This window comes from Scardinius erythrophthalmus, assembly GCF_964197995.2.
Source record: "Scardinius erythrophthalmus genome assembly, chromosome: 18".
NCBI classification, from domain to species: domain Eukaryota; kingdom Metazoa; phylum Chordata; class Actinopteri; order Cypriniformes; family Leuciscidae; genus Scardinius; species Scardinius erythrophthalmus.
The window spans coordinates 6,062,749-6,083,823 of NC_138238.1; positions in this window are offsets into that span (position 1 = coordinate 6,062,749).

Sequence of the window (21,075 nt, forward strand, 5' to 3'; positions counted from 1 at the left end):
TTTTTGTTAACAGTTAACAGCTACTGTTATTTTTTACCTTTTAAGAGCTTGAAAGCTAGCCTAGAAATCTAGACACACCCTAGCGGCAGCAAAATTTATTTTCCAGCCAGGGTAGTCTAGCAACTCTCCGTTGACTTTCGGAGCTGTAAAACCTAAATTGGGTCAGGCCAATCACATCGTGTATAGAGTAGGCGGGCCGGGCTTAACATGATGACGACAGAGTTGCGACGGTTCCCTGCTACTTGAAAACAAAGAAGAGCTGCTTCTGCTGGAGAACAGTCTTTCGAATCGGCTTTGCCCGCGACGCTGGAGGACTTGGAGTTAAGTTTTTCTTTGAGAAAAGAGCAAAGAACAGCACTTAAGTCATTCTTAAAAAAGGAAGATGTGTTCGTAGTTTTGCCGGCCAGATTCAAAAGTTGAATCTATCAACTAACTAACGTTAGCTCCGCTGTTGGGAAAACGCTCTGGTTAGTTGAAGCGCTGTCCTATTGCGTGCAGAGGGAATTTGAAAGACAGCCGTTTATCCCGCCCCTCGGATTGAGCCGTGTCTATGGTGAGTTGCCAGACCTAACATCTTGATGTAGGTAAGGCTTGCCAGGCTACTTGAAAGCATATGTTCCCTTTTCACTTTCATTATAAAAGAGATCAGCATGACATTAGCAAAAAGTTCTCTATTTTTGTTTCACAGAAGAAAGAAAGTGCTGGTTTCTAAGAGCATGATGACGTTGAATCTATGGTGACTGAATTTTTTTAACTTTTGGATGAACTATTCCCTTAATAGTTACTTAATAGTAACTTCCTGTTACCTAATTTGATATTTTCCATTCAACCGTCTCCCTGAACAGAATTAAAGGCTAAGATTAAGGATTGTGTTCCATTAAATCCATTAAGTCTTCTGTGGAACATTCCTACTTTATAACACCTACCATGATAGCTGAACATATAATTGCAAACACTATATATTTATTGTTTTATTATTTGAAACATACAGTACAAATAATGTCTTGCTTGAAAACAGTCTTTATTTAAAATAAATGCATCTTTGCTTCTAATGCAATGATACATTTTAAATGTGTGCACATACGTTTTGGCAAATATAGACTAACTGCTAAAAAAAAAAAAAAAAAAAACATAATAATTGTGATTATTTTTTTTAATCTATCAACGAACAAGAAAAAAAAAGGCTTTTCCTCACAAACATGCCATCAGATTCACCATAGCAAAAAGTTGAATAGACAACAAGCTCTGAATCTTGACCTATAAATGCCCCCAGGCAACATCCATTCCCCTAACCTTCTGCAGTCAGACATATTTTATGGGCAACACTGGAGAACTTGGAAAAACAACCTGAAACAAATTCGCCCTAGTGTCACTTTCCCAAGTCATAAACTAGCATTGAATTCTATGGACTGCATCAAGCTCCATTCTGCTTTCCACATTATATCAAAGGATGGCAGATTCATAAAATACCTTGAATCCCACTCAATATGCCATATGAAGGAAATAATAATGTAGTGACTGTATAGTTTTCATGTAAGACAGTTTAGATTACCTTGAAAGTGTTTTTATAGACACTTGCTTTATTTCTACACTATTGTGACCAGTACTAGGCTATGGAAAAACAACATTTACTGTATGTCCTGATTTCATTTAGCGCTTATTTTCTCTTTTTATGAATCTGGATAAAATGTTTTAGAGTGAAACAAACCAGCTGCATAATATCGCAAAACACATCCAATCAACTACTCACTGAGGTTTGTGCTGATGTTTTCCCTCCAAAATGATGACATCCTTTCCTTGAGGATGATATAATTAGGGGGAAAAAAAACCTATTCCTATCAATTTATTCACACACATGATATTTTTAAGTAAAACAATTATAAATGATATTTGCAGCATGTCAACAATGTCTAAAACCCTTTGATGAATAAACATTTGCCCAAAAAGACACCTGTTGTCGAGAGCCTGTTGACATGAACCTTTCATAACAGTCCAACCTGTGCTCTGACCCTCATGAAAGCCTCAGGACTAGACTTGGATATTTCACAAACCATTCCAAGGCCATATGTTTGGTTTTAATACTGGAAGAAAAAGAAAACCAATCAAACTCTAGTGTCCGTCTACAGAGAAATTGCCAATCATTTGTTCCGCCATCTTTTGTACACTACATAAAAATGTCTAAATAGAGTTTGATGAAAAAAAAAATGCAAATACTAATAATTATTATTATTATTTTGAGAGTGGAGGGGGACCGATTCAATTACGTGTGTGAAGTGCTTCATGGGAGTGGGCGGAGCTAAAGAGCTCTTTTGGCAAGGTTTGCTTGTTTCAATTTTCTGATTGGTGTATTTTATTTTTGTACAGTATCATGGGTAATGTAGTTTTTCACCACGAATAATGTAGAATTCCACCACGAATTCACCACGGTAATTTTAAAAATAAGTTGAAATAATGTGGGGCTGACGTCTTCAACAGAAGCAAACACTATTGATTAACAACCTCGTAGCTCACAGTACGGCTGTCTATAAAGGTTTATAAGTTATTAAAAATCAGTTTCCTTATGGAGAAAATGATTGGAGTTTTTACTTCCGGAACCCAACTGTTGCACTTTTTTTTGACTTCTAAAAATATATATTTTAAAAAAAAACATCTAAATGCTCTAAACTAAACTGCAAAACATGTAAGTGCTTGAGTGCATGTCTAGACTCCGGCGGTGGTTATGTTGTTTTCTTGTTTTCTTCACCTCTGAGCGTTTACTTCTGGGAAAGGATAAATGCAAAGTTCAGTAAACTTCTCACTTCATGCAGAGTCTTACAGGCTCAGGTGATTTTTTTTCCTCAGTATTGCTACCTTTTTATTTTGTGGAATATAAAAAAATCATAGAAAAATCGTAGAGTATACACACCTCTTAGTGCCTTCAAGGTGTGTAAATTTGTGAATGTGGTCAAGCCAACAAAAACACATAGAATAATAACTAATTCAACTGTGATCTCTAGAAATTGTATGAATTATTAATTATTGGTATGAATTATTTAGCAGTATTCCTTTTTGTTGACACCACTGAAGACAAATTATAATCTCCGAAGGAAAAAAAAAATCTGTCAAAATAATTTCTTCATGCCTTAAAATAGCTTGAATGGAACTCTACATCCTCGTCTACAAATCAATGTATCTGAATGGTAATGCATTTTATTTATTGCTCTCTACAATGTCGGAAACATAACGGTAAATGATATGATTAGCCTTTGGCTTTAATACATTATTAAACAGCTAATGTGTTTCTAATGTTACACAAACCATGTTCAGACAGCTGCCTTCTAAAAATCAGCATCCGTAATCATATAAAGCCCAGCCCACACATTGACAGGATTGGTTTGTTTGTGACAGTAGGAACCAGGGGCAGTAATGGTGCTGACTTGTGAATTTGCACATGATTTGTCTTAAAGCACATTAAAAACACCACATAGACATATAAACAACATTAAAAACTTGATTTTCACCAGAGGGGGTCTGTGTATTATTTGAGCTGTAAAGGTTACAACGTCATTTTATGATTTTAGGCTTTGTCATAGCAACACATTTTGTATATAAGTTTACCTCCAGTTTTACAACTTTGTTGCCATGACAAAGAAACATCAAAACCAGTCAAATTAATGTTAAAAACAGTTTTAAAACTAAATACAATTGAAGCTTTTATAAAACTATGAGCTTTACATTTCTAATTTATTTATATTCATTTATAAATGCTCCAATTTCTAAACTGTAAAATGACAGTTAAAATGTGATCCTGGATCACAAAACCAGTCACAAGTCGCACGGGTATATTTGTGACAATAGCCAACATGTATGTAAAAGTATGGGTCAAAATTATCGATTTTTCTGCCAAAAATCATTAGGATTTTAAGTAAAGATCATGTTCCATGAAGATATTTTGTAAATTGCCTAAATATATAAAACATTTTTTTCTCTGAGTGAATGCAGCAAAATCGTGAACATAAATGGACAACTTTAAAGGTGATTTTCTCAACGTTACGATTTTTTTGCACCCTCAGATTCCAGATTTTCAATTGTTGTATCTCGGACAAATATTGTCCTATCCTAACAAACCATACATCAATTGGAAGCTTATTTATTCAGCTTTCAGAATTTCGAAAAATGTACCCATGTGACTGGTTTTGTGGTCCAGGGTCACAAATGATTATTAACAGATTTACAGCTCAAACAATAGTTAACAAACTCATTTAAAATAAGTAAAATAACAGCTTCACATTTCTGGTTTGAAATGCTTCAAAAATTACTTCATTCACTTCCATTTTAAGTGCTTCACTGTAACATAAATTTCTGCTTTTTTAAAGAAAAAAAAAATGTAATTCATGTATTGAACTCTGAATCCAGATGTACTAAAAACCCCTGCCATGGATTCAAAATGGCAGACAAAGAGACTCAAGATCATGAGCAAAGCCTGTTGTCAGCATGCGTTCTAGGAACAGAACACCACATGGGAGTCTTGAGCACTTCCATAATTATACCCTATCCATAATAATATACCCTGTAATCATTCCTTGAGTTGATTCAGAGTCTGTCTCTATTTGCAAACAACAATATAATCTGTATGCTAAACACACCACACACATGTGTGACAGAGCCACACCTGTGCAATGTATTTTGAAGAGAAAACATCTGTTGTTACCTCTGGACCGTTTGTTTTAGACAATGCAATAACATGCATTTGGCTTGTACAATCATTCAAATCATTCATCATGAGTCGTGATTACACTGGTGGCCTTATGTATCGCATGGCAGATGCCAAATATCAAATGGTTTGGAATGCATGGCGGGATGCTGTGTGAATGGCATCCAATGGATCTAAATCCATTTGACACTAAAGTTTTGTTTGTTCGCCATGTACCAAAGCGTCTCATGAAGTCAAGTGTGTGGAAACTTTTGGATGTGAGTCCAAAAGCAAAAACATACAGTGAAACTGACGTCTTTTCCGCCCGTTTATAATAATAAAAAGCTGCTTCAGTAGGCCTACTAATGATAATAATAGCACTAGATGCAAACATACTGTGATTTAGACTGAAAAAATATGAAGAGAGACCTGTCCACAGGTTTCATCCATGTGAAAATTCGTTGACATTTCACTTGCAAATGCATAAAGTCTGTTGCTGATATGAATATGCATGAGGGTAGCACATGCCGAAAATAAAGGCACTTAAATATCAATAGCACTGGAGGTCTCTGGGAGTGCCGTTATAATTAGCTTTTAACGAAGATGCAAGTGTCTGCCGGCATTTGAGGCATAAAGGAATGGAGGATTCCTGAATAGAGTTGCATTCTTGTGCGGTTGACTTCATTAAACCAACCACAGAGCATGAAGAGGACTTATCGGAAAAGACGTTTTTTTTTCACATCCTTCATGAATAAAGAAAGACGTTTTGCTTCTGGAAACATAAAATCCTAATCAGCCTCAACATTTGGACCTATGTGACAGTAAAACAAAAGAAAACACCTACTCTACACAGTAAGCATAAAATAAGACGGACATAAAGTGGCTCGACTTGAGAATTTGCATCTAAATAACAATTACCTCACTCCCAAAGAAACAGTCATGCAGATATTTTTCATATGGTTCATAGTGACCACGGCTGCCGAACTCCAAAAAAAGGATAAAAACAATACATTTCCACAAAAGTTTTAAAGAGAAAGTTCACACAAAAATGACAATTCTGCCATTACTTGCGTTCCAAACCCATAATACTTTGGTTAATCTTCAAAAGACAAATGAAGATCTTTTTAATGAAACCTGTTCCTCCATTGAAAGTTCAGGTAACCAAAGCTTAGAAGATCCAAAAAGGCATTGTAAAATGAATCCATATAAATCGAGTGGTTTAAGTCTTTAAACAAAGTCTTTTCATAGAGATATGATCACTTTATATGATGAGGGAATGTTCATATTTGGGTGAAAAATTTAACAAAAAAAAAAAAAACATCCAGAAATGAGTCTGTGTTACTCGTAACCACTCTGAACTTAATCCAAAGTGTTTTATCATCCTTTATATTAGAACCTCACTTCATCTCTCTCATCTCCACAGGAGGAGTTCAGAATACAATATGTCAAGAGGTGAGAAACAATAGCTGGCCTTTTGCACTTCCTCTTATCATCATCACAGAATAAAAACGTCTGTATAATTTAATGAAAGTCCTTTTTGGCCTGTGCAGTGCATTACCTCGTATTCTGGCTGACACAATCTTGGAAAATCACAATTTGCCTTCAAAACATCCTGATCGCCCTGCTAGAGTGGAGGAAATTCAATAGCAAATCTAATAGAGTCTTTTTTTAAGCCAGCCAACTTGAATACACATTTATCTGTGTGTGTGTGCGTGTGTGTGTGTGTGTGTGTGTGTGTGTGAGTGCGTGTGAGTGTGAAAGAGAGTGAGAGAGAAAGAGAGAGAGAGAGAGAGAGAGAGAGAGAGAGAGAGAGAGAGTCAGGTTTTGCCTACATTATGAGGACCAATTGTCCCCACGAGTATACAAAAAACTGTCCCCTTCCTTCAAAAAAAAAAAAAAAAAGATATATATATATTATATATACACGGACGGACGGACGGACAGACAGACAGACAGACAGATAGATAGATAGATAGATAGAATTGTACAGGCTGATATTTTCTGATGTGCCTTTAAGACATATGTGTGCATAAGTGCATCAAACCCTTATTTAAAAAAAAAAAAAAAATGATTGTGATAATACGCCTTCAGAAGAATAGATGTTTTAAACATGACCACCATCAAATCTCTCCAATGTGAGTGATTAACGCAGAAACATTCAGAGCGCTCTAACACAAGAAAGATGGGGTTTTCAGCAGATGTAATCAGAAGTACACCTCCTCTGACGCGCTTTATGACCGCACAGTCACACTAATAACACACATTCATCTACCGTATCTGAGTGGTGTGCAACTGCAGAAATCCAGCGCACAACACATATCATCATCTATAGCTGAACAATGCACTTTTTATTCCTGTAATGTGTTTTGGATTGCCAATGGGACTTTACTGCTTATGACGCTGTTCACTGATGGACCATTTCACTTAGTGATTGATCCAGGTGTTATGATCGCTATGAACGTGCATAGTGTTGTGGGATGCCATGCGGCACTAATGCATATACCCAGTCATTAGAGTTTAATGCTTCATAGGTCATTGGCTTGTCTCACTTGACCCGCTCGTGATGCACAACAGGTCAAGTTATCACAGAGTTGAACTATAAACAGTTGAAAACACGGCAATCCTTCTATTGATCAATAAGCAAATCGTTTAAACAAGTAAATATAGCTTGAATGTGATTTATTGGGATTGTTGTGGTGCCACTCAAAGGTCTCATTCTTATTGAACCCTTTGATCCGTGAAATAAATCACAAAACTGAAAGAAGAAAATATACGGTAAAGGAATAGTTCAGTCTGTAGGAAACACCATGCCTTTAATGTTGTACTTAGCTAATGGCAATATGACCTGATCCTACAATAACAAAAATACCAATAACTTTTGAAATAACAAATACTATAATATTAGAGAAGGAATATTACAGATTTAATCAATATCTGAGGTGTTTCTATTGCCCTAATTCTACAAAATATAAGCATTAAAGTTTACAATGTGTATTATGCATAACATTGTTTCATTGTCAAATGTTTTTTACTTGATGAAATAAAACAAAATAATAAAAAAAAACTTTAAATTCACAGTGTCCACCAAACCAAACAAAAAGTAAAAAATACCACAAAAATGTTACTACTTGTCTGCCTCATTACAAATGAGCTATGTATTCCAGAGGTAGGCCTACTTCACTACTTTCAACTATCATGCTGAATTTATGCTGTCATAAATAAAAAGAGGCCATTCATGAACCATTTTGGATAAAGGTAATAGGTAATAAGGTATGCTGGTTTGGAGATGTAACATCAAAAACTTAATTTAAAATCTCTCCACTATAATACACAACACACATCAGAGGGTTAATTGTAACAAGGTAAAAAATGGCTGCAATAAGGCAAGACCCTCTGAACGATCAGCCGATAAAGGAAACACAGCAATCAGTCAGTGATGTTGAGTTTAACTGAGTGATCGAAGCCATGATGAGAGATAAATAAGCACAAAAACATTCTCTCTAAGAACGGCTCTTGACATTTCATCAGGACGGCATGATTATATACGGGGCGAACCGGTCGACGGGGGGCAGATGTAGGAGTGTGTAAATAAGGAAAATGAGGCCCCAGTGATGGCTGAAATGGTTTTGGGGTGTGTGTGTGTGTGTGTGTGTGTGTGTGTGTGTGTGTGTGTGTGTGTGTGTGTGTGTGTGTGTGTGTGTGTGTGTGTGTGTGTGTGTGTGTGTGTGTGTGTGTCTTACACCTGTCTCTATTCCCAGCGGTCAATCTCTGCTTGACTGCACTCAGATGTGAGTTCATGAGGTTCTAGAAAGGTATTCGTGTCTTGTTAGCACTTGTCTATTTATGTCAGCATGACATATACGACTGAACTATTCATGTGTAGCTGCAATTTAATATTAATCGGTGTTAGGGAGCAGGGATCTCACAATACCTGCAAAATTTCACAATATGCTACTTGACTTCACAGCAAAGATTTTTATTTTTTTATCTTAATGTATAAAGAAAAGAAATATTACATATTTTATACATATAATATAAAATTATGACAAAAATATGAATATGAATATGTATATAATTAAATATAGTTGCACACTGTAGGTAAGCATTGTCTTGGCACTGAAGTACCAGCCCTTTCTACATCACTAACAGGAAAGACAAGTTGACAAACTCCAGACTGATCTTATTAGTATTTTTAGGAATTTGTACTGTACATTATGTTTGCACATACATTTTTGTATGTTTGATATTATCATATGTAAAGCATAAGTACATATGCACAGCTTTAAAAACATTTTTATGTAAAATCCTTTCTAATGTTCCAAAGCCAGTGGCTTATGGAATCCTTCCTAAATATTCTGTGCAAAAAAAAAAAAAGGCTTAAATAAATATGATAGCGCTGAATATATTTATTCACACTGATTAAATGCAATCGAAGCAACCAATTAATTCCACAAATTCAATATGCTCTGAACCTAAAAGGATTCATCATACATTCATGTGCAAAAGATAGGGCACCCCATGAAAACCTTTGTCTTTTTCAACATATGGACATTAATCTTCATTTTAATAATATTGAAAGATGGAGGGGATATAAGTAATAATACTAAAAACTAATAAAACTGAAGAAATGTCTTTTTAAAATTATTTGTAAAATTTCCTTAATAGAAAAGAGGAAAACAATTCCTATTTACTACTTAAAATGCATAAAATTAGAATCAAGTGCACCACATCATGTGCAAAAGTTTAGAACATTGTTAGAGATGATTGTGGAGGAGCCTGTCTTATTTAAACCTGAGACATTTAGTTTGGTTTGCTCTTGATTGTGGAAGTGAGTGAAATCACCATGGTGAGAACAAAAGAGCACTCTGAGGCCTTCAGAAAGAAGGTTGTAGTCTGGGAAGGGATATTAAAAAATCTCCTAAATATTCTAAATCAGACCTTCCACTGTCCGGATTTATTATTATTTTTTTTTACAAGTGGAGAACATTTTAAACAACTGCCAACATGCCCAAGTCAGGCCGTCCTAGCAAGTTCAGCCCAAGAGCAGACCACAAGATGCTTAAAGAAGTCTCCAACAATACTAAAATATAATCTCGGGACCTACAGGTAACTCTTGCCACAGTTGATGTCAAAATACATGCATCTACCATAAGAAAGAGACTGCACAAGTTTGATTTGCATGCGAGGCGTGCAAGGAGGAAACCCTTGCTGTCAAAAAACAAAACAAAAAACATCAGGGCAAGACTAAAGTTTGCCAGAGAACACCTAGACAAAGACCAGGACTTCTGGAACAATGTGCTTTGGACAGATGAATCCAAAGTTGAATTGTTTGGGCCCAGTAGCAGAAGACATGTGCGGTGCAAACCAAAGACAGCATTTGAGCACAAGAACCTCATCCCAACTGTGAAGCATGGGGCTGGAAATGTCATGGTTTGGGGCTGCTTTGCTGCAGCAGGGCCTGGCCAGCTCACTATCATAAGCCGCTTTCCGACCAAGTAGTTCTAGGAACTTAGTTCTAGGAACTGTCCACTTCTAAACAGTTCTAAGAACTACTTTCCCCCAAACTCGGTTTTGCTGTTTGCGTTCGCACTGGCCAAGTGGCCATAGGAACTGGTAGGAGGGGTAAGGGAGTGACGCAAGCACGGTGACTTTTATTTTGACGGCGCGACAGACCTTTATTTTGGCGGCGCTTAGAACACCAGAGCAAACAATGCTCGCATTCTCTGTGTTTATTAGTTAGCGATCTGTCTAACAGTACTGTTTATTATCTTATTAGATAGAACTGTTATAGAAAGTAGACAGTATATGAAAAAAGGCTATTAGCCTACATAATCATGTTTGACTTGGTCCCCACAAAGTTGCGTTGGATTTTCTCTTCAGCATTTAAGGTTTAGAGACCCACCTATCACTGTTTTCCATGTTTGTATAGTTAGTTTATGGAGTAAATATATAGGCTATAATCTGTGTTTACATTCTAGCTGTTTTTAAAATGGCGGGTGCTGGTGTTCCACGTGCGTTCGGTCAATCAGCGTACACTAACGTCACGGATAGTTCCTAGTGCTGGTTTAGACCCTACTCTGAAGTAGGACCTAAATTAGTTCCTACAAATGGAGTTCCTAGAACAAAAATCGTTCCTAGTTCCTGCGGTGCGAACACGCCGACATTCGGGTACTATAGCCAATAGTTCTAGGAACTGTGAAAAGGTTCCTCCGGTCAGAAAGCGGCTATAGATTCCACTATGAATTCTTCATTTTATCAGAGGGTACTTGAGGAAAATGTAAGACCATCTGTCTGAAAATTAAAGCTGAAGCGGATGTGGACTATGCAACATGACAATGACCCAAAACATTCCAGTAAATCCACCAAGGAATGGCTCAAAAGAAAGAAATGGAGAATTCTGGAATGGCCAAGACAAAGCCCTGATCTTAATCCTATTGAGATGCTGTGGGGTGATTTGAAATGGCTGTGCATGCAAGAAATCCTTCAAACATTACACAGCTGAAAAGAATGTGTATGGAGGAGTGGGAAAAACTTTCTCCCAGTCGATGTCAGAAACTTGAAGACAGTTATAGGAAATGTCTTATTGAGGTTATTTCAGTCAAAGGAGGCAATACCAGCTATTAGGGCATAGGGTGTCCTAACTTTTTCCTCAGTAGGAATTGGCATCTTTGTACATTTTTTTGTTTGTTAAATAAATGATATCATGGTTAAAATTTCATTGTTTTTGGTTCAATTACATCACCTTTATCTATAGATATTGTTTGAAAGAAGATCAAAAATTGATATGCCCATATTTCTTACAAAAGAACAACATATTTCATGGGGTGTCCTGTCTTTTTTACATGAATGTATGTAGGCTCCATCTCTAAAGTTATTCATATAAAATGCTTGTTTTAGATTCTGCCAGTGTGTTATTCGTTTCTCAGTGTCTATTCAAATGCACAGAAATGTGTGCTAGAAACATAATTAACATAAACATATTTATGATTAACAGTGATATGATTGATTAACGTGATATGATTATCACGTTGAGTCCACACACATACATTTTTAGTTCCTGTGTCATCAGCATTATAACTCAATTTCAGAGAAAGAAGAGGTTCAAATGACAATGCAATGACATGGAGAAAGATATCAAAACGTCATCAGAAATAAAGAATATGGCACTCAATGCTAAGCAAGACAGCAAAGAGAAAGTAAGACCAAGACAATAAAAAAAAAAAAGAAAGAAGCTTGAGTCGCTGGCAGAATTTATTTTAGCAATTATCTCAGGCTTGAAGGGGGTAGACAGTAAGTCTAATAGCCGAACGCATATACAGCCGACATCCCTCGACTTACTTTTGTCCTCTCATGCTCTAATTTGTCAGCAGAGCTGACAAGGCCTTGGTAAATAAAAGAATAAATAAATGGTGCATGAAAAGGGATAGTTAAAAAGCTGGGTTCTCAAGGGCTGGTCAGAGGTGTCGCTTGACTAGGCATCTGTAAAATGGAGATTCTCAGTAAGCGCAACTTGTTCTTTGCATATCAAAGCAGCAACAACAGCCGGGCGCTCACTGTGCAATTTTTACCACGATTCTGACATTTAAGACCAGTTTCATGAATTATAAAATAACGTGTATAGATGTACAGCAGATGATTATACAGAACGTTAAAGACAGGATTGTAACCAGAAAATAATGAGGGTAAAAAAGCACAGTTGCCAACCCATGTGTATAAAATAATAAAATCACATTTCTGTTTTTGGTTGCATTGTGAGTATTTGCAGTGATTTTCTGTATTTGGTTGTGTTGTGAGTATTTGCAGAACATTTCTGTAATTGGTTACATTGTGAATATTTGTAGCAAGTTTCTGTATTTGGTTGCATTGTGAGTATTTGCAGCGAGTTTCTGTATTTGGTTGCATTGTGAGTATTTGCAGAACATTTCTGTAATTGGTTACATTGTGATTATTTGTAGCAAGTTTCTGTATTTGGTTACATTGTGAATATTTGCAGTGAGTTTCTGTATTTGGTTGCATTGTGAGTATTTACAGCACATTTCTGTTGTTGGTTGCATTGTGAGTATTTGCAGCAAGTTTCTGTATTTGGTTGCGTTGTGAATGTTTGCAGCGAGTTTCTATATTTGGTTGCTGTCACACACCTCAATGGCACTACCTTTCCCAGCATTCCTAATGATTCCCACCTGCACTCAATCACCCATCACCTGATCACCTGCATCTGCACGTCATCATCACTGTGTATTTAAGTTCCTCCTTGTGTTCACTTCTTTGTCTGGTATTGTTTGTGCAAAGCACCCTGTCTCGCATTGTTGGCTCTTTTGTTAGTACTTGTTTAATAAACCTTGTCTTCATCTACTGTGGATATCAGCATTACAGTTGCATTGTAAATATTTGCAGCGAGTTTCTGTATCTGGTTGCGTTGTGAGTATTTGCAGCATGTTTCTGTATTTGGTTGTGTTGTGAGTATTTGCACAGCACATGTTTTGTCAAACTGATGAAGATGTTTTCTTAATTTGCTGGTGTTTTTCTATTTGCATGTGTTTTCTTCAGCCTTTTGAGCTCTCTCGGCCACCGCACTTAAGTATTTTTTTTTATGTGCATTTTTAGAATTTATGCTCATCTTGGCACCTTCATCCAGTGTTTTTTCATGCAACATCCCAATTTTTGCATAAAAATAGGTAGATGGAAACTGCTAGTGAATTACAACTTAAATTTTAGCCTGATCCAAAGCTATAATACCTTTAAGAGCTATATATGTATTCCAATAAGAAATAGGAGGACAAAATGCATTTACATGTATGCGTTTGCCAGGCACTTTTATTCAAAGTCAGTTTAAAGTACATGTATATACATGTACAATTCTGAATATCAGGAAAACCAATTTTTATAAGTAGACAAGATGAGACCTTTTAATGCATATGAAAAGGATGGTACCACTTGTGCAAGAAAATGTTAGCAGTAAATGGACTCTCTAATGGTAAAGTCCCCATACATATATTCAGCCAAAGCTACACTACAAATGTGAAATCTGTTAAAGGTTTGACCAGGATTTGTCTGTATGAAAAATTGGCACTGAGGGAATCGAAAACTCATACTGTAGAAGTGGTCTACAGCTTTAGTCAATCTCAAATGAATGTTAGCACATACTGTACCGTGGCCAATTGGACAAAAAGATTCATAGTTTATGTGATGAACTACAGGAATAGGAAACCCAGATGGGTCCTGTAACTACTGTTGAGGCAAGTGACCTTTAACCTTTACACCGAGACAAGACTAATCTCCTTACATGTGGAGTTCCAACACTGTCTGCCATCTCCGATCTCTCAAAAACCCTGTTTGGCCATTTGATTACATAAGAAATCTTTCATGAAGCATATGCAGTCAAAGTTTATGTATCGCATGCCCTACAGCTCAAGCTTGACTTTCTTTTGTCTTTGCTTGACGGATAATAAATAAATAAATAAACAAATAAAAGAACGAATCTGCAAATGAATGAATAATACCACCATCTGTTGATGACAATCTAAGATGCCATAAATTTGATTTCTCCTTACGACCTGTGCGGAGATATACAGAGAACCAGACCTTTCAAAAGCCATCATGTCTTTGCTAAACGGCCGCCATATTTCACATAAATGCTTCAGTCACCTTCTTACCTTGTTTTCTGTAGTATAAAGAGGCAATGTCTGTCTGTCTCTATGTCTGTTTCCAAAATACTTAATCGTGCTTTGTCCTTTGAAAAGTAGTTCAAGGAGAGCAAGCAATAATCCACAATCTGTTGAGTTTCTGCAGGAACAGGCTGGCATTTTTGGTGTTTATAGGAGATTGATGCTCAAGCAGTTGGTGACATTCACTGCCTGTGATCTGACAGAATTACAAGCATAAACCAAGCAATTGCTCAGTCAGTATTTGCAGAATTTTAATGCAAATGTGAGCGACTGACTAAAGATGCAATGCTACAAAGATACTTATACAGTATACCTGCCAAATGTGGGTTGATTTCTGCAGTGAAAAATGATTCACGTATGTTACACCCCCGTAGGTCAAATAATAACAATAGGTAATATACAGTTTCGTTTTGCTATATTTTTTTGTGAATTGAGTAACATGCTACAATTTAGTGCCAACAGAGAACCAAATAAGCACTTGTTTTACACAACATTTACTCAAAATTCACAAAAAGTTGTCATTATAATAGCCATCATACTGTCTAGACATCACAATAAACACATGAGAATGAATGCAAAATACTACTTTTGTATTTTGCAGCGTTTTGTTTCTTGTGAAAATGTGAAGCTCCTGGCAACTGAACAGTGCATTAACTTAAAGGGGACCTATTATGCAAAATTCACTTTTAAAAGGTGTTTGAACACAGATGTGTGTCCACAGTGTGTTTAAACAACCTGCCTATAATGGTAAAAATCCACCCACTCCTTTTTTATAATCCCCATAAATCACAAACAGTCGCTCCAAACGAGCGGTTCCAGATTTCCCCCTACAGTTCAACGCTGGATTTGCACAAAATTTGTTTCTGAAAGATTTTTAGTTTAACATGATGGTACATGCTAGTCCATGAGTTGAATCAACTAAGCTCCACAAAAACTACATACATTTATCCACTAACCATTCAGCAACGTTCAGTTGCATTCTAAAAGTTGTAACTTCTTCCTGAGACTCTCCATCAGTGTCTGACTCTGCTTTGAACATTTAAGGCTGAACACTGCTACTGGATATTTTGGCTGCGTGAGATTCTCCAGTTTTGTTGTTGGCGGAGTATCCGAAGCACGAGCTGTAAAGGCTCTTCTGGGAAGAGGGTAGTGAGCAGCAGCTCATTTGCATTTAAAGGGAAACACAAAAATGGTGTGTTTTTGCTCACACCCAAATAGGGGCAAATTTGACAATCTATAATACATGATATGTGGGGTATTGTGAGCTGGAACTTCAGACACATTCAGGCGACTCCAGAGACTTATATTACATCTTGTGAAATGGGGCATAATACGTCTCATTTAACCAATAATCATAATACCCTTTTAGTGCCTATGTTGAATGAGTTACAGTTCAAATAAAGTAAAGTAGTCACATTACTGCTCTAAACATGACCAATTCAGTCCTGTGCCAAACTGACTAATCTAGATTTATTCTCAGATGGACATATTGTTCTAGTAGCGCGCATTTAGTTCATAGATGTAATTATGCTGTATTTTCCTCTCCTTTCGATAACACATACAGTGTGTGAGGTCTTTAATGTGATTCATATTGTACACTCTAATGAAAATTTCACAGTGATAAGGAATGGAACACCCTCTATCCCCATTCAATCATGCATTTCAGGAAAATAGAAAGGTTATTCAACATTATTATTTGATTTCATAACCACGCATGTGTTTCCGCCACCTCTCTTGGACAGCTCTCAATCTCACATTTTCCTTCCAACGCCTACCTTCAAGGCCTGGCAATTCTTTGCTAATTCATGAAATCGATGCAGGACGAGATAAATAATTCAGCAGTCAACCACACACTGAGCGATTGCAGCGGGTTTGTTTGCATGAAAAGGAGGTGTGCAATACCGTTTGTCCAACTCTGTTGGAGTCACACCTTGTGACACACACACTGCCTATACTATCAAAAAAACATACTGACACAGCAAGATTTGCTTTCAGAGCCCTGCGAGTCACACCAATATGGGATTAATATCCTGCCATGATTCAAAACTGAAAATAAAGTTCTGAAAGGTTGAAACTAAGTGTTCGAAAACTCAAAATCTTACAAAAAACAGTTTTGCAAGATTGAAAAATAAGATTTGCAAGCTTGCAAAATGTAAAAAAATAAAAATATCTCTGCAAACATTATGTTGTTTTTGAGATTTCCTTCTTCAGAACTGCAAAAAAAATTTTTACGATGTTGCGCAAACAATTTTTCAGAGTTTCAAATTTGTCAGTGTTCTCCCACTGTATTAGTTTGTTTTCCAGGGTTGAAACCTTGTAAATGGTGATCTGAAAACTGGTGTGCGAATGTGTGAAAAAAAAGTTTTGAAACTCTGAAAACAGAGTTTTGCAGGCTTGCAAAGTGGTAAAAAAAAAAAAAATCTCTGCAAACATAATTTTGTTTTTGAGTTTTCCTTCTTCAGAAGTGCAACACTCTTTTTTACGGTGTTGTGCAATCATTTTTTCAGAGTTTCGAATTTGTCACTGTTCTCCCAGTGTATAGTTTGTTTTCCAGATTTGAAACCTTGTAAATGGTGATCTGAAAACTGGTGTGCGAATAGGTGAAAAAAAGTTTTGAAACTCTGAAAACTGAGGTTCGAAAGGGCAAAACTTATTACATTACATTACATTTGCACTCCTATTGCATACTATTTTTTCAGAGCTGAGTTTACAACACCCACTTTGCGGAGATACGGCCACACAGTTGCGAGCTTGCGACTCACGTGATTTGTGGCAGCGTTGTCACGCAGCTCTGCTCTGAAACTCTGAAACTCAGACTGAGCGAAAATGAAGCTTCGCAACTTCGCAACTTCAGAAAAAGCCTGGAGGGAGGGCCGTCTGCTCTTGGCCAATGCTTTGATGTCTGCTGACGTACAGTCCAGTCACAAGTCGTATTTACTGGAAAGGTGGGATTGACCGACTGCTCCGCCAATGACGAAAGCCAAAGTATTCATAAACTGATTGCACACTGGCACGTCAAAAGCGTGCGTTTCAGCCAACACGCGATTTGCCAAAAGCGCGCGTTCTTAATGTGCGTGGCCACGGAAACGTGTGATCTGCTATTTAAAACGATCTGCTATTTTATGATTAATAAAAATGTTTTTAACCACTATTTTTAAGACTGCTCCTCCCTGACACCCGTGGGACACTTGCCATTCTACATTTATAACAATAATATCTTAGTCTAAACCTAAAGTAATCTTGAAAAACTACATATAATTTAAAAGCTTTCAGACTCTATTATTCATATTTGAAGACTAATTATCAAAAGAAATGACAGCAGTAGTAGCCTGGCTAACGTCAGACCACATGTTATGAACGTGTAAACAGGTAAACCAAACATATGTGCAAACGTGTGTGAAGTGTCCAAACAGGCGAAAAGAACGTGCTCGTTCCCTGTTCTCCTATCGCACGTCGAAGGCGTCATTGCTTGAGTCTGTCATGCTTTTGTCCCTATATGTGGTTTAGGACTCTTGTATTATCATTAAACCCAAGCAAAACAGCATGGAATTATCGATGGCAAATTTGACAGAGGAGAGGATTATAATCGGTGAGTTATTATAATCCAATAGTTATCATTTAGGTAAAAAGAAAAGAAAAAAAAGAAGAAAGAAAGAAAACAGACAGTTTTTTATTTCAGCACCTCGGACAATCCCCTAATCCCTTCGTTTGAGACACATCTCGCAAATTTTCCAGTTGTAATTTCGGTAACAATTTAAAATAAGGTTTCATATATTATTGATCTTTGTTAATGTTTACAACGTTTACTAATTATTAAAATAAAAAGTAACAAATCTATAGTATTTGTTAACATTACTTAATGCACTGCGAACAGGGTACTAAAAGGGTACACTTCTCAGATTAGTAAAGTAAAACAAAGTTGTTAAATTAAATTTTTAAAAAGTTATGAAGTAACATGTTGTTTTTTATATATATTTACAAACCATTTTCAACCCTAAAACTTCAAGAAAATCAGTGCTAATATCTGGACAAGTTCTGGGCCAGATTTTAGGTTGATGTCTCAATAAATGAGCTTTAGGAAAGATTTTATTGTGCGCAGTACCAAACTTTTCCACTAGATGACATCCAGACTCCACCGATGACTCTTCGATTTCCATATATGTTTTTTAGTGATCTGAACCTTATATTTCCATACTATTCCAAATATTTATGAAGTAGACAATAGACATCCTATTCAGAAATAGTTTGGGCAGAAATGTTAATATTTGATTTGAATTTAATCTCTAAAACACATATAAAAATGTACGGAAAGAATCAAAGCGTGTTATAGTTTGCCTCCACATCACAAATGAAGAATCTATAGGCATTTATCTACTGCTGTAGCCTGGGTTTCCCCATGCTGCCTTGTTTTTCACGCTGCTAGGCAGCCTGGACACCATGGACCAGATTTTGAGAATGAGACGAGGTACTGACGTTAGCCAGGCTACTACTGCTGTCATTTCTTTTGATAATTAGTCTTCAAATATGAATAATAGAGTCTGAAAGCTTTTAAATTATATGTAGTTTTTCAAGATTACTTTAGGTTTAGACTAAGATATTATTGTTATAAATGTTGAATGGCAAGTGTCCCACGGGTGTCAGGGAGGAGCAGTCTTAAAAATAGTGGTTAAAAACATTTTTATTAATCATAAAATAGCAGATCGTTTTAAATAGCAGATCACACGTTTCCGTGGCCACGCACATTAAGAACGCGCGCTTTTGGCAAATCGCGTGTTGGCTGAAACGCACGCTTTTGACGTGCCAGTGTGCAATCAGTTTATGAATACTTTGGCTTTCGTCATTGGCGGAGCAGTCGGTCAATCCCACCTTTCCAGTAAATACGACTTGTGACTGGACTGTACGTCAGCAGACATCAAAGCATTGGCCAAGAGCAGACGGCCCTCCCTCCAGGCTTTTTCTGAAGTTGCGAAGTTGCGAAGCTTCATTTTCGCTCAGTCTGAGTTTCAGAGTTTCAGAGCAGAGCTGCGTGACAACGCTGCCACAAATCACGTGAGTCGCAAGCTCGCAACTGTGTGGCCGTATCTCCGCAAAGTGGGTGTTGTAAACTCAGCTCTGAAAAAATAGTATGCAATAGGAGTGCAAATGTAATGTAATGTAATAAGTTTCGCCCTTTCGAACCTCAGTTTTCAGAGTTTCAAAACTTTTTTTCACATATTCGCACACCAGTTTTCAGATCACCATTTACAAGGTTTCAAATCTGGAAAACAAACTATACACTGGGAGAACAGTGACAAATTCGAAACTCTGAAAAAATGATTGCACAACACCGTAAAAAAGAGTGTTGCACTTCTGAAGAAGGAAAACTCAAAAACAAAATTATGTTTGCAGAGATTTTTTTTTTTTTACCACTTTGCAAGCCTGCAAAACTCTGTTTTCAGAGTTTCAAAACTTTTTTTTCACACATTCGCACACCAGTTTTCAGATCACCATTTACAAGGTTTCAACCCTGGAAAACAAACTAATACAGTGGGAGAACACTGACAAATTTGAAACTCTGAAAAATTGTTTGCGCAACATCGTAAAAATTTTTTTTGCAGTTCTGAAGAAGGAAATCTCAAAAACAACATAATGTTTGCAGAGATATTTTTATTTTTTTACATTTTGCAAGCTTGCAAATCTTATTTTTCGATCTTGCAAAACTGTTTTTTGTAAGATTTTGAGTTTTCGAACACTTAGTTTCAACCTTTCAGAACTTTATTTTCAGTTTTGAATCATGGCAGGATATTAATCCCATACACCAAGACCCCTGTTGTGATGAAAATAGCAATAAAACAAAGTGTGAAAACAATGGAAAAAAAAACAAAAGCAGTAGGAGAATCCCGATCCATCAGTTGTCCAGGAGATGCAAGAGTGGCTCGGACGTAACCTAGATTTAAAGAACCCGCAACTGTCTAAGGTAGAAACAAATGGGGAGAGATCACAGCCTAAATAAATGAAGAGGCATCCTCTGAAGACCTAAAACGACAGCCCACTCAATCCTAACACAGGTAGAATAGAGCTTCTCACCTCTAGATTCAGTCTCCTTGACCTGTTCACAAATCTCAAGCTTAGTTGTAAGAGTTTCTCCCCCCGCTGATCAATGGGATTCCCTCTCCGGCCTGCAAAACACAAAGAGCGAGTGTCATTGAGCATTGATTAGTTTTAAAATATTGAAACGGCCATTTAAATGCATGTCACGTCTTAAAGACAATCAGTAACGCACTGAAAAGGCGTGTGTCACCTGTTTTTCAATAATTCTTTTTAAAATTATAACCTGATACACTTGATTATTTGTGACAAGCTCAATTTGCATCTCATTATAGTCATGGCACAGACAACTGGCAGGATTTCTCATTTGGAATCCAGCGAATCCTCAAGCCTATTATTGTTGTTGTTCTAGCTCACTTTTAACACTTTCTGGGGGGTATTCCAGAAAGCAAGGTTATCTTGCTGTACCATAAACACACCCTGAACTCTTGGTTGAGTAATCCAAAAACTTCATATGATGCTACAGTAAGGGATAATCCTGTTTTCAATTATGCATTAATACATTATAACCCAAGTGATATTTCAGTTAAAATTGTTGCTTTCATTTGATATGCAAAGTTCAGCCAAAAAAGTAAATTTAAAATGCACGAAAAATTGTATCTTTGCATTTTCATATATTTTATGAGCCAAACTGATAAACAAGCCAACAAT